This window comes from Poromitra crassiceps (genome assembly GCF_964638095.1).
Source record: "Poromitra crassiceps genome assembly, chromosome: 9".
Lineage (NCBI taxonomy): Eukaryota > Metazoa > Chordata > Actinopteri > Beryciformes > Melamphaidae > Poromitra > Poromitra crassiceps.
Genome location: NC_139630.1, coordinates 27,445,040 through 27,460,039, shown reverse-complemented (window position 1 = coordinate 27,460,039; position 15,000 = coordinate 27,445,040). Strand labels below are relative to the sequence as shown.

General features: G+C 46.8%; 1 protein-coding gene across 3 annotated transcripts in view; it reads left to right on the top strand.

Annotated features, from left to right (window-relative positions):
- The first annotated feature begins 3,209 nt into the window (after window positions 1-3,209).
- The window catches only part of epb41l2 (erythrocyte membrane protein band 4.1 like 2), a 69,375-nt gene continuing 57,584 nt past the window's right edge, over window positions 3,210-15,000 (top strand). For all 3 annotated transcript variants that reach the window (XM_083643320.1, XM_083643319.1, XM_083643318.1), the window contains exon 1: window positions 3,210-3,334. The gene's annotated coding sequence lies outside the window, so the exon portion shown is untranslated. The remainder of the gene's footprint in view (window positions 3,335-15,000) is intronic.

The following is a 15,000-nucleotide window of genomic DNA, read 5'->3' as shown; positions in this document are numbered from 1 at the left end:
GTACCTTATTAAACATACAATTAAACATTAGGCATACATAATGGTAGCAGCTGCAGTACGGTACGGTACGACTACTACACTATTTGTGTATGTTAAGGAGTCTCGTGGCCTGCGGGAAGAAACTGTTCCTCAAGCGATTTGTGCGTGCTTTTGGAACCCTGTATCTCCTCCCTGAGGGTAGCAGGGAGAACAGGCTGTTGTGGGGATGGTTTGTGTCTTTGATGATCTTCAGGGACCTCCTGAGGCACCGCTGATTATACAGTTCATGCAGTTCTGGCAACTCATCTCCTGTTACGTGCTGGGCCGCGCGCCTCACCCTCCGTAGCGCCCTGCGGTCCATGGCGGTACAGTTCCCGTACCAGGCGGTGAAGCAGCCGGTCAGCAGGCTTTCAATGGTGCCTCTGTAGAAGTCCCTGAGGATTTCTTTCCTTAGCCCAAATTTCTTCAGGCGCCTGAGTCCGTGTATTCGCTGTTGGGCCTTTTTGACAACAGTGGCGGTGTGGCCGGCCCAGGTCAGGTCCTGGTGGATGTTGACTCACAGGTACTTGAAGCTGTCCACCCTTTCCACCACTGTGCCGTTGATGGTGATTGGGGGGTGTGCGTCCCCCCCCTCTCCTGTAGTCCACAATTATCTCCTTGGTCTTGGAGACGTTCAGAGAGAGGTGGTTGTCCTGGCAGTAGTACTGGTCTAGAGTAAAGTCAAGCACATATTGCCGCATATCACCATTTTGGTTATATCACGGCTTTGAGTTGAGCTGTGGTTGTCTCGAAATGCTTCATTTGTTTATATTATTGTTGTTACTGTGATTTTAATTGAGGACAATGATGAAGCTATGCTGTGCATCCCTTGCAACAGGTAGCACTCAGCTAGCCCTTCATTTTAAGACTCTACGGGGAGCGGGAGGGCACTTGAATTTGTCTTGGGTGTGTCTCTTCACACAACCTATTTACATGTGAATATTATGTCAATAAGCTGTGGCTGATTACAACAGTATGTTTGCGCTGGTGGTGACAGGAGGTCTGTTGTGTTAAGTGTTTAGTGTTTTTCACTTTACTCCCCCGGAGGCCTTTACATGTGACCTGACCTGCAGCCAAACCTGAGACTGCAGCTGAAAACGAATTGATACAGGCTGAAAGCGTTCTACCAACAGTGTTCAAATAATTTGACAACTTTCTTTTTTGTGGTGGCATTTGTATGCTTATTATATAGTTCAAAGTAGATATAGACAGGAAATATTGAGAGAAAAAGGGGGATGACTGGCAACAACGGTTCTAGGCTGGATTTGAACCCAGGACGTTGCAGTTACGTACACGCATGCCATAGATAGACCACTGAGCCACCAGAGTGCCCCTTCTTTTTGAAATCTCATTATGATCTTTGTTTGCCCACCTGACCATCCCAAAGGTTCCTCCACATGTTTGTCTTGTTCTCAAAGAGGGTCTCAGGTTTCATATTTGTAACGCATCCTTACTTGACCTTGCTTTTAAAGTCTAAATACTGTATGTTTAATAAATGTAAGATGTCTATATAAGATGTGGACACATCTCATAAAATAAAAACAATTGGCAAAAATGTCTGCGGTGATGTGAAATAAGCTCCGATTGTCCAATCCAGTGCCTGATTCTCTCCCTTTTTGTCTCCCCTTGCGTCGCTGTGTGTGTGTGTGTGTGTGTGTGTGTGTGTGTGTGTGTGTGTGTGTGTGTGTGTGTGTGCGTGTGCATGCGTGCGTGCGTGCGTGTGTGTGTGCGTGTGCGTGTGTGTGTGTGTGTGTGTGTGTGTGTGTGTGTGTAACACATGCACTCTGCTGGCCTGCTGGACCCTCTTGCACATCCATGCCGCGCTCTTCTAATGGTGAGTCTCCTGAAAATCCACCTGATTTCCTCCAAGTTTCTCAATTGGGACCCAAATCAGGCTGATTCCAACTGCCATGCTATCCCTGTCTGTTTTCAAACTGCTCTCTTCTGTTGTCATTTGTGTGTGTGATTGTCATCCTATAATAATCAATCATCACGTGACTCTACTGTGGTTGCCTCTCCAGTCATTGTGGCAGTTTCCAAGGCGACAGGTTTCTACTGTCACCAGTCAGTCTCCTATAGCTGTCTTTCTACTGTCTCCTACCTGACACATGCCTCTATGGTGATTTCTTTGAGAGAGAGTTTCTCATATCATTCCACCACTGTAGTTTTTTACTGTCACTCTACTTCAGTTTTCGACTTTCACTCTTTTGTGGGGTGTTGTCCTCCCTCCACCTCTGCCATCTCTGTCAAATCTCAATGCTGCATTCCTCTATAAGCCAATTAGTTGAGCTTCTGTAATCTGTGTGTGTGTGTGTGTGATAAGAGAGAGAGAGAGAGAGAGAGAGAGAGAGAGAGAGAGTACAAGAGAGAGTGCATACCTGTACAGTGGCGCGCATGTGCCCGTACATGTGCTGAGGAGAGAAGGACCAAATGATATCAAATGATAGATTTCAGGTGCAGGTTAAGTTTCAACAATGGCCTTAAGGATCTATTGCAGCTCTTCTATTGTCACAAAACAATGATTGCGCGGTAGCCTACTCATATACTTATCACAGGGGACAAGAGCTGAACACACCTCAGAGATACAGTGCAAAATACACATTATTAGACAGAAGACTGTAGATAGCCTTAGTCGCTCTCAGGTACACTCGATATCAGCAACAGCAAGCATGTCTTATCATATGCTCGCAATGCAAGATAGGCTTAATTAAACATTGTATGGTAATCAGTTATTTACTCAGTGTTTGAATTCTATGAGAAGGTTTTGATTTCCTGAACTGGCGTGAACACTATGGCTTGGGAAAATGAACGAGTAACAATTTCTCTTAACAGATATGTGTGAGATCATGTGCAACATAAATCAGCATTGTTTTTCAGTGAAGTTTTTCCTCATTAAAACCATTGAAATACAAGCAGCAACATAATGCAGTGACCCAAGTCGTCCTCTAGAGGGCGCTACCTTACCACAGCAGCACTGCCACATCTGCAACGAACACCCCTCCTCCACTGCGAAACTGGCAGCTCAGCCGACCAATCAGCTCTCAGAATCTGATACAGTAACCCCTCCGAGCCAATGAGAAGCGTCTAAAAGATGTTTTTCACTGTATCGGGCGGGTCTTGAGTATGATGGGCAGGTTTGCTTTCTTTGAGCCCTCGCCAGATTTTCGCCGTGTGGAGGAGTGGAGTTGAGAGATTTTTGTGGAGCCTGGAGGCTGAGAGAGAGAGCGAGAGAGGCACGCATTTTTTGGAGAGGTGATAGACCGAAAGGCCACGTTTGGAAAAGTTTGCTCTACACATCGTTTGGAAATCGCACCAGGTAAACGTTTAATTTGACCCCTTTTAAATCACGTGATTACCCACATCTGCGACTGCATCTGTGTCGATGCCTTTTTGGACATTTTTTGCGAAGGAAATAGTCGATATCTAGCGTCAAATGAAATTCTCAGCATACCTCATCTTGGCTCATCTTGGGGCTCATCTTGTTAAAGAACAACCACAGTAACGTGATTAGTAGCTAGCAGGCAGCCAGCAAACCTTCCCATTGAAGCCCGCTATTCGCTGCTGCACTCATGCCTTCAATGCAAACATTTCATGGCGCCTATTTTCAATATATTAACCCTATTATTGTGATCGAAACAACGTTATATCTTGCTATTATTTCTTGCCCTATTGTATTTTATGCGCCTGCCATCAAAGATTCGTCGAAATGTTTAACTCTGAATCATTGCATGTGTTTGGAAAATCCATAAAACTCGTCTTTTCCAAATGAAGAGACCGCGTTAATGTTTGCAAGGATAACATCCGTCACCCGGTATGTAGGACAATAACGTTAGTTTAGATTTCCTGCAGTAGGGTCTCTCTGCTCTCTTCAGATGATACCAGATGGTTGTTTGAAAGCATCGGGCTGGTGAAAACCGATATTTAATATCATTTAACAGTCGTTTTTGTCTGTTGTGCAACGGTGTTACTCCCACATGGAGTCCCCTGTGTATAGTTTGGGGGGCAAACTGCTATGCCAGCCAGATGGTTGTTTCAACATGTTGTTTTCAAAGCACATGGTATCGTTTAGATTCGTGGGAATCCTGTAGTAGCGTGGCTTGTTTTTATTTTACTTTTTACAGTAGTTGCTGAATTCAATGCACTCCTTGACTCAGAATAGGGCTGTGTGTCCCGTGATGCAAGTTAGTGGTGAAATTAGCAAGCAATCCAATTGGCAACCAAAGATATTCAGAACTGCCCATATGAACTAGTAGCAGCAATGATACGCGAGGACTCATATTTTGAAGATTATGTCTCCCATACTATGCATTCACATTTCTGGTATAAATTGCTAGAAAAAGGGCTAAACCACAATGATTTGCCTGTGTTAATACAAAAGTGTTGGGTTGAATGAAAGGCTATTGAGCGTAGCCGAGCCAGGACAACTGAATCAGGGATATGATGTTACAGGATTACAGGATATACAGGATTTGGGGTGTTCACTACCCGCTTAATGTAGACAGCCAAACGGTGTCCCCTTGGCCAAAAATAGACCACAATGTAACCTATTTTGTTGACATACATTGGGAAGTGCGTAGTTTATCGCATAATGTGTACCAGAAATATGGGCTTACTGTGAAATCTAGGTCTGTAGTGCGCGTGTGTGTGTGTTTGTGTGCGTTTGTGTGTACGTGTGCGTTTTCCACTCAAATCCATAAGCACCATGCATTATTTGACAGATGGCAAGGGGCTCAACTAGTTCACAGACAGATAGGCACTAGGCAGGCGGGCAAACTAATGGAGTGACAGGCAGGCCGACAAATCAATAGACAGATTGGACTGAGGTGAGGATTTTGCTGACGTGTGTAAAGTCAGCGGGCAAACATAGCTACATATATTACCATATATTAACTTAAAGCAAATCTAACTATTTCATCCATGTACATTCCCACCTTCAGTGCTCATGCAGTTTGCTTGTTGTCCAGCATCTCCTCATGCTATATTGTGTCCTCTTGCAGGATCTTACTACAGTAGGAGGCGTTTACCAATAATAATCAACTGTTAGGTGTGTGTGTGCATAGGAGATGAGTGTTTCATGTGCGATGCAGCGTTCAAATGATGGAGACCAACAACACAGACAGACAGACAGACAGACACTAATATTAGGGTGGGTAGTAGTCTGTATGTGTGTGTCTCTGTGTGTCTAGCCAACTAGTCATCACCTTAATCAGCACTATAGCTTTAGTGCGAGCCACCCTCTCCTCTCCTCTCCTCTCCTCTCCTCTCCTCTCCTCTCCTCTCCTCTCCTCTCCTCTCCCCTCCTCTCCTCCTCTCCTCTCCTCTCCTCTCCTCTCCTCTCCTCTCCTCTCCTGTAAGGTGGGGTGGGAAGGAGACATGGAGGATAGCTGGACAGGCCAGGATAGAGCACCATTATGAGGTTGTCGATGGGGAAAGAGAAGAAACACTAGTTTCTAACTCTGTACTTATAGTGGTGTGTATATCTGTCTGTCTGTGGTTTTGTCCATTTGTTAGAATACAAAGGCCATGGCAAGACTGTGCTCTCTGCCACCAAAGCCTTTCTAAAATCCAAGACGAAACGCTGTGGAATTTAATAAATTCTATGTTGAAGGTATCCATCCATCCGTCCATTCCTTCATCCAGTTCCAACTGGTTTATTTTTTATTTATTTAGTTGCAACATTAATGAGAGGGTGAGATTTGGAGATAACCTCCCATTCATTTTCCTGCTCATGTTATTAATCATTTCCCATTAATCGCTCGCTGTGTTTTATGTTGTACTGAATGATTAGCCTACTTCCCTGCTATTGTAGTAGAGTGTTGTGCTAGGCCTACGCTGTATCATAAACACATGCTTGGCTCACATGGCACTTGTGGGATATGATTACCTAACTGTAGAACTGCGCTAATTCTCAAACGGCTATATAAATGTTTTTCGACGTTTTCAAAGTTGGCAGTTCTGACCATTCTTCAGTTTGTTGGCAGCGGAGACAAAAGTACAAATTACAAAAGAAGTTCTTGTAAAAAACAGACACGTCTACTCTGGAAAGCTTCCTGACTTCTAATGTAAAACACTAGGGTTGGGTTGGGTTGGGTTGGTGCTCTATTGAAAAAAAAGGTTCTTCTAGTCTTGAGGAGAAGAAGATCCAAACTAAGCCTTATGGCCTTCATCAGAAGGACAAGATCATTTTGGTAAAGTCTCTTCTACTACTAATCTTGCCAATTGAATAATACAAAAACTCTACAACATGTTCGACATATTTTTTTAAACTTATCATAAGGATCATATTTTGATTATTTGTGCTCAATACAAACCAAATGTAAACAAAGAGTAAGTAATGGACATAATTAGAAAACGGATAGATGTATGTCTGTTGAATGTACAAGTAACCTACTTGTACTGCAGCCAGGTGGCCGTAAGCACCTTGAAGGTGTCAGCAACCCGCCTATAAACTGAGAGAAGAAGAAAGCTGGTGTTCGCTAGCTGTTAGCTCTTTGAGCTACGTTACTTATGTGGCGATAAAACGCCACTGAATGACCAGTTTGATGTAATGGTCGGCCAGTTTGAGTCATGCTCTTTCCATAAAGCCCACCAGCTTTGATATCTGTTGGCTAGTTGTTGATATTTAGAACGGTATTGTGTCTCTAAAATAGCATTTTTATCTATGCGGGCAACTGTCATGGCTCAGCCATTTCCGCTCTGAGAATGCCTCCTCGACTCTGATTGGCTAAACGGACGGTGGCTATCCGTCCTATCCGTCCATGCCATACGTCCATCCAGAAAAAGCTTGGCCGTCTTGAACTTTTCTGTCCATCAAAACGTATGCAAATTTGCTGGATACGTACGCTTCATCAGTGCTCCAGTGTATCTGTGTGTGTACTGTAGTGTCTCTCTGTGTGTGTAGTGTAATCTGTGTGTGTAGTCTATCTCTGTGTGTAGTGTATCTCTGTGTGTGTGTGTGTAGTGTATCTTGTGTATATCTCTAATCAGAGGAGCCGTCAGCCATGTTGGTTGTCAGACTCTCACCACGTGTAGAACAGTGGCTCTCTGTGGAGCTGCCTCTGTCATCCCCACTAATGAGAAGCCTTAATTGGTTGTTCTGGTGGGATCATCTCCTCATTAAAGATAGCTGGAGCTAACACTCGGCTAGCCAGCATGAAACGCACGTATTTCCTCGTCATATTGCTCACTGTGTGCTGTCATGTGTAAACCTTGTATTTCCAAACTTTTCGCGTCATTGTAGGCCCGATCTACGCTGACGAAGGCTATCGCTGAAACGCGTACGTTGTGGTGCAACAGGAATAAAAACCCTCAAAAGGACTTTCTGAGTGCTGGCTCCTTCGTTATTGCTTCAAGAAACTCTTGTGCCGTGCACCTAAGACTTTAAATTATTCGGTGAGTGTGCGGGCTGATAGCTCTCCAGCTATGTATCTGCTTAGGCCCGATCTATGACATGACAATTTAGAATGCATTCCACACCCCCCAATTTAGCCCCCCAAAATTATTTGCTTTATTCCAGTACCTTGGGACCAAGCATTCTCCAGATGTCGGCCATGACGTCAACTGTACTGTAATGGAGGTTAAACGACATTGAGACAGTTTCTGGAGGATGTCAACAATGTCAACGATTAAATGTTATGAGAGGCATCGTCAGAAGGGATGTGTGGACGATCAAGAACAGACCTTCTCTTGAGTGTGTTTAAAGGGACAGCTCACCCTAAAATCCAAAATACATATTTTTCCTCTCACCTGCAGTGCTATTTATCCATCTATATCATTTTGAGTTAGTTACCTGAGTTTTGGAGATATCGGCAGCAGAGACGGCTGCCTTCTCTCCCATACAATGGAACTGGATGGCACTCGGCTTGGAGTGCTCGCAGCACCACAATATACCAAAAATACATTTGAAAAACTCAACAGCAATGTCTCTTTCCAGAAATCATGACCCGGTTACTCAAAATAATGCACAGACTTTGTTGTGAGCAGTTTCATGTAGGAACTATTTTCTTTTGCAGTCTCGTGTAGGAACTAGCTAGCAGCTAGCGGGTGTAGTTCGGTCAAAAGAAAACTGAAACTGCTCACAACAAGGTCTGTGGATTATCTTGAGTAACGGGGTCATGATTTCTGTAAAGAGACGATGCTGTTGAGTTTATCAAATGTATTTCTTTGGCATTTTGTAACACAAGCCGAGTGCCATCCAGTTCCATTGTATTGGAGAGAAGGCAGAAACTGCGGCCGATATCTCCAAAGCTCAGGCAACTAACACAAAATGATATAGATGGATACATATCACTACAGGTGAGAGGGAAAATATGTATTTTGGATTTTAGGGGTTGAGCTGTCCCTTTAAATGCGTGTGCTGTGATCTACAGACTAATTTGACATATTCACAAATTTGGACTTAGCCTATATTGTCTTCATATCTTTTCTAACATACTTACACACACACACACTTCATAGTGTTTCAGTTTTTTGTTTCACTTTCCTTTCTTTCAACCTCTCTGTAACCCGGGCTGGCGTTTGGGCGAGCTGGAGAGACAGAAACAGCGAGAGTCAGAGAGAGAGAGAGAGAGAGAGAGAGAAGGGGAGATGGGAAGTCGAGAGAGTGACAAAAAGAGAAAGGGAGATGGGGAGGATGGAAAGAGAGAGAGACAGAGGAGAGGAAGTGGGCGAGAGTGAGAGAGACAGAAGAGGAGAGGGAGGAAGAGAACAGAGAGACTGAGTGAGAGTGACACTCAGAGAGAGAGATATTGCCTAACCATTCGGAAAGGCTATGGGAACGTGTGTGGGCGTGTGTGTGTGTGTGTGTGCGCGCGTGCATGTGTGTGTGTGTGTGTGTGTGTGTGTTTGTCCTGACCCTGTCTCTCCGGCAGGAACTGAACACATCACATCAGCTCTCACACACATAGATAACCCAATTGTCCCGCATGCTCTCTCCAGACTGAGGGGGCGGGGCCATGCACTCTCCAGACTGAGGGGGCGGGGCCATGCACTCTCCAGACTGAGGGGGCGGGGCCATGCACTCTCCAGACTGAGGGGGCGGGGCCATGCACTCTCCAGACTGAGGGGGCGGGGCCATGCACTCTCCAGACTGAAGGGGCGGGGCCATGCACTCTCCAGACTGAAGGGGCGGGGCCATGCACTCTCCAGACTGAGGGGGCGGGGCCATGCACTCTCCAGACTGAGGGGGCGGGGCCATGCACTCTCCAGACTGAGGGGGCGGGGCCATGCACTCTCCAGACTGAGGGGGCGGGGCTATGCACTCTCCAGACTGAGGGGGCGGGGCCATGCACTCTCCAGACTGAAGGGGCGGGGCTATGCACTCTCCAGACTGAGGGGGCGGGGCCATGCACTCTCCAGACTGAGGGGGCGGGGCCATGCACTCTCCAGACTGAGGGGGCGGGGCCATGCACTCTCCAGACTGAGGGGGCGGGGCTATGCACTCTCCAGACTGAGGGGGCGGGGCCATGCACTCTCCAGACTGAAGGGGCGGGGCCATGCACTCTCCAGACTGAGGGGGCGGGGCTATGCACTCTCCAGACTGAGGGGGCGGGGCCATGCACTCTCCAGACTGAAGGGGCGGGGCCATGCACTCTCCAGACTGAAGGGGCGGGGCCATGCACTCTCCAGACTGAAGGGGCGGGGCCATGCACTCTCCAGACTGAGGGGGCGGGGCCATGCACTCTCCAGACTGAAGGGGCGGGGCCGTCGCTTTCAATGCATAATGCTGACCGTCCATGTTGGAAAAGCAAAGCGCATATGAACAAACTTCCCCCTCGCACCTCGTTACAAACCACAACTACAACAAACCTAGTCTCGCTGGCCAGCCTCCCCTCCCTCCCTCCCTACCGTGAGAGGAGTCTGGCGGCGCTGGTCACCATTCTGGAATTGCGATGGGCGGCGCTTAGCGGCAGTGCCCTTGGAAAATAGTTTCCAACAATCCAACTTGCCATTTTCAGCGTGTAGCAACAAGCTAGCGTGTAGGTTTCTGCCGTTAGCTTGCTAGCTAGTTAGCATTGTTGTTTTCACTGAGGCGGCAGGGCACTATTTACAGCGACACACAGAGAGGAGGGAGCGGGGGGGGGGGGGGGTACGGTGGTGCAGTGGTAAGCGCTGTCGCCTCACAGCTTGAAGGTCCTGGGTTCGATTCTCACCTGGGACGCTGTGAACGCTGAAGGAATGCGTGCCCGTCCGCATTGTCCTCGAGTGCCCACCGCCCGGGTGGGGTCGTCAAAAGGGCCTTTCTGTGTGGAGTTTGCATGTTCTCCCCGTGCCTCCCGGGGGTTTCCTTCATATAGGAACCCCCTTCACCAAAACATACAATATCCTGGTTGCTAAATGTGGTTCCTCCTCTGGTCGTTAAGGGCGCCTGTTCAGAGGGAGGGGAACTGATTGGAATAGCGTGAACCTCCCACGTGCTACAGTATGTCCTACCGGTGAAGCTTCCTCTGGCAGGTGAAAAGAAGCGGCTGGCTAACTGCCCATGTCTCGGAGGAAGCATGGAGCCAGTTTCGGCTCTCCCCAGATCGGCAGAGGGTGGAGTAGCAACCAGGATAAATAAACAGTAAATTAGCACTAAGGGGGATAAAAATGGGATAAAAAATCGGGGGGAGAAAAAAAAGACATGGTCGGAGCCAATGACAGCTTCTTAAGTGGGGAGCGGACATCCGGCAGGAATCGACGCCTCCAATGGTTGAGCAGCTGTAGAGCAGGGGAGGGCTTATACCAGTAGCCTGTTTCCGTGCAGCCAGACTCCTCTCACGGAAGGGAGGGGAGGCTGGACTACTACAGCGAGACTACTAAAAACCCAAACGTTAAAGTATCCATTTAGTTGTGATACTGTCAGTCTGTCAAACATGTTTATAGCTATTATTATTATTATTATTACAGCAAATCATGATGGAAGTTTTGAGCCGGACGATGCCTGTAGTGACACGGCGGACAGCTAGCGTGAGTAGCGACTGAGATAGACATGATGTTACAGTGTAGCAGTCAGCCGTGACCAATCTGTATTAGCCTGTAGCTTTCAAGGCTGCGCCGCGGGACTCGCTATTCACACAGAGAAGATCAGAGGGGCACGCATGAATGGAAACTGTAAGGCAATGTTCAGCTTATTTACTGCTACAGAAAGAGTGGGGGAGAGGAGGAGGAGGAGGAGGGGGGGTGAGAGCAGGAGGGAGGAGAAGAACAGAAAAGGAGGGGGAGATAGGTAGATGCTCTGTAGAAGAGCAGCAGCTAAGAGCTAAATGCAAACAAAATGTACATTGAGAAAAGTAGAGGAGAATAGTACAAGATAGTAGGAGCAATAATACTACTCACAAGGTCGACTAGAGTACATTATAACTACTAGTGTCACACGGGTGAGTTCAATAGAGTTACATAGAATAGAGTAGAACTTGTAAATATTGTCGAACCGCGCGGAGTAGTATTCCTCCTTATGTAGCCCCGCCCACTTGACCCAGTTGTGTTATGACTTCCTGTTCAAAACACATCTGTTTTACCTGCTCACTAGTACTGTACTGTCACAGGAAGTGTCAACACAATAGGAAGTAACTGGCTGACCCCTGTGTTGGAACATAAGGTGAATAGACCCTTCCCCTCGGGGGCCATTTTGTGTCAAAAAGGCAGGGTAAACACAGGTGTGCAAGCAAAACACTAATGAGGGTTTCAAACTTCCACGATTGGAAATTGGAAACCCTCATTAGTGTTTTTGCTCGCACCTGTGTTTATTCTGCCTTTTCGACACAAAATGGCCCCCCGTGAAAAGGGTCTATTGGAGAGTCAAGTATGAACATCCTTGTGTTGAAGGGTGACATTTTGCAGCAGAGAAAGGGGACAGACCGCCCCCCCCCCCCCCGCCCGCAGCAAGTTGTCCTGTTCTGAAAGAACCCGATGGAATGAAAGAGAGGGCGAGAGAGCAGGGCGAGAGGAGGGTGGCCCTTAGGCTTTGGCGGGGCCCCAAACGCCGTTAAAAACACATTAATCAACATCGGTATGACGTTCTTCTCCCAGCGAGGGACTGACCAGAGCAGAGCCAGCAGATCGCTCATCTGTTGATCTCCGAGAGTGCAATACAAGGACATCATCCCACACACGGAGGGAAATGGACGATATATTGCGCTTCGAAAATACCGATATCTGATCAAAAGAATCCTTTATAGTCTTCTTCTCTGACCTTTTTCCTCACATGGCTCACTCAAATGGAATGGAAAAGATCCACTGAAGCTCTGAGCAGCAGCGAGCAGCACTTGTTCCTCGTGTGTCACCAGGAACAGCAGAATGACACATTGTTAACGCATAGTAATGCACCACACACACTCTTTTAACGGCTCTGTGCAGGAAACGCATTGGGAAAATCTTTATGGAGTCCATGTTCCCATTTAGATCAAACAGGATCCTTTACTTTTCTGCCCCCCCCACCCTCTTTTGTTCATTCATTCATTCATTCATTCATGCATTCATTTATCCATTTAACCATTCATCCATTGTTATATTCATTCATTAATTTGTTCATTCACAAAAGTCAATGCAGGGCTTGAGAGGAGAGGAGAGGGAGGGGGGGGGGGGGGTACCCGGGAAGGGACGAAAAGGAAGTGGCCTGTGACTGAGAAGATCTCAAGAAGTTGTGGAGAGGTGTAAAACAAGAACCTAGTGAACTCTGTGTATGTGGGACTAACACAGGTGTGTGTGTGTGTGTGTGTGTGTGTGGTGTGTGTGTGTGTGTGAGTGTGAGTGTGAGTCTGTCTGTGACGTGTGTGTGTGTGTGTGTGTGTGTGTGTGTGTTGTGTGTGTGTGTGTGTGTGTGAGTGTGAGTCTGTCTGTGATGTGTGTGTGTGTGTGTGTGTGTGTGAGGCAAATGTTGGGGTGGGGGCTGTATAGAGGATGTTCTCTCTCTTCTGTCAGATGGTTTTCCATAGGCCCAGTCAAAGACCTCCAGTGTTCAGGAGACAGAGGGAAGTCACGGCCATGCGGATGTTTTGCATTTGGTCATTTCCTGTTGTTATTGTGAGGCTACTACACACAGGGTGCTGAATCTGCTGATGCATCTCCAGCCAAGAGAGAGTTGAGTTTTTGAACAATTTCCATAATCGAAAATCTGGAAAATTAACGATCAATTATCGAACGTACAATATTGAATCCCTCAATCAGTCGGAGCAAGAGACAAAACGGAAAGAAAGAAAATAGAAAACAAACAGGACCTTTACAATGAGAGAGAGAGAGAGAGAGAGAGAGAGAGAGAGAGAGAGAGGAGAGAGAGAGAGAGAGAGAGAGAGAGAGGAGAGAGAGAGAGAAGAGAGAGAGAGAGATGAGAGAGAGAGAGAGAGAGAGAGAGATAATTTTATAAGATAAATAGAGTATCGTACAAGTTACATAGCATAAGAAAACATGATAACTGATGCGAGGGATGAACTGGGGAAAAGGGGGATGAGGGGAAAAAGTTGCTTCATTACTACACTTCCTGTTTCCCGGTTGGAGGGCAGAGGTCACTGGCATGGGATTAGCTGATACCACAAGTCCAATGAATACAACTGGCCATGTCATTGACCTAACACTACTGCCTGCCCTGGGAAGAGCTGGCTGCTACATGTCACATAGTGTGTGTGTGTGTGTTGTGTGTGTGTGTGTGTCTGTCTGTCTGTCTGTCTGTCTGTCTGTGTGTCTGTCTGTGTGTGTGTGTGTGTGTGTGTGTGTGTGTGTGTGCTCATCCATCTTTAAAAACGCTCTCTGCCATCTCAGCTTTTCAGCAAAGAACAACCAGCCTTGATGCTCTGCTAAGACACCTGTTGTCCCCCCTCCCCCCCTATATGGGATGTTCGTTACCATGGCAACACCACACCCACCCGGTGTCGGGAGAGACCATGTTGACTTGTGCTCTCTCTCTCTCTCTCTCTCTCTCTCTCTCTCTCTCTCTCTCTCTCTCTCTCTCTCTCTCACTTTCTATGGCCAGCTCATGCTTGATTTCTTCCTCTCTGGTTTGTTTCCACCTTCCTCACTCCCTCTCCCTCACAGAGGACTCTATCGCCTCCCATGTCCATGTGCACTTGTTTGAACCGCCCATACAATCTCTCTTCTCTCTCACGCTCGCCTGCACAGTGCACACACACACTGACGCACACACACACACACACACACACACACACACACACACACTGACTCACACTGACTCACACAGCAGGCGGCACTTGCGGCTGGCTGCCCTAATCGTTGAATAGGGGAGTTTAGGCAGTTAACAATAGTAGTTATGAGCTGACCCCTATTCTCAGAGAGAGAGAGAGAGAGAGAGAGAGAGAGAGAGAGAGAGAGAGAGAGAGAGAGAGAGAGAGAGAGAGAGAGAGAGAGAGAGAGAGAGAGAGAGAGAGAGAGAGAGAGAGAGAGAGAGAGAGAGAGAGAGAGAGAGAGAGAGAGAGAGAGAGAGAGAAAACAAGTTACACAGCATTGAAAATAGTACTCATAAAGTATAGTACTGTATATTATGTTGTGTTGAATAGAGTTCTTGTGAGCTTAGTATTGTTGGACAGTGTTTGTAGTAGTGCTGCTGAATAGGAGTGTTTAGCAGAGGAGAATAGTTGAATGTAGTGTTGTGGAAGAGAAGAGTTTTGCAGCAGTTAGCAGTTGTGAGTTGTCAGCAATGATATAGCCGAGGCCAGTCATGACAGTAATGATATAGTGCTGGTCATATGTATCATCACTTGTGGGCTAACCTTAACTTAAAACAGCAATGACAGAGAGAGATGTTGCGATTCTGTGTGTGTGTGTGTGTGTGTGTGTGTGGTTTTTGCATTTATTCTATTTTCCTCTTGTTTGAAAACTGGAATACAGTCAAAACCATGTAGGCTATGGAACAGTCTACATGGAGAGATGAAGAGATGGACAGACAGACAACTATACAAGGATAATCATGTGTGTAATCCTCTGTGTGTGTGTGTCTGTGTGTGTGTGTGTGTGTGTGTGTGTGTGTGTGCACAAGCGCGCGCGTGTGCGTGT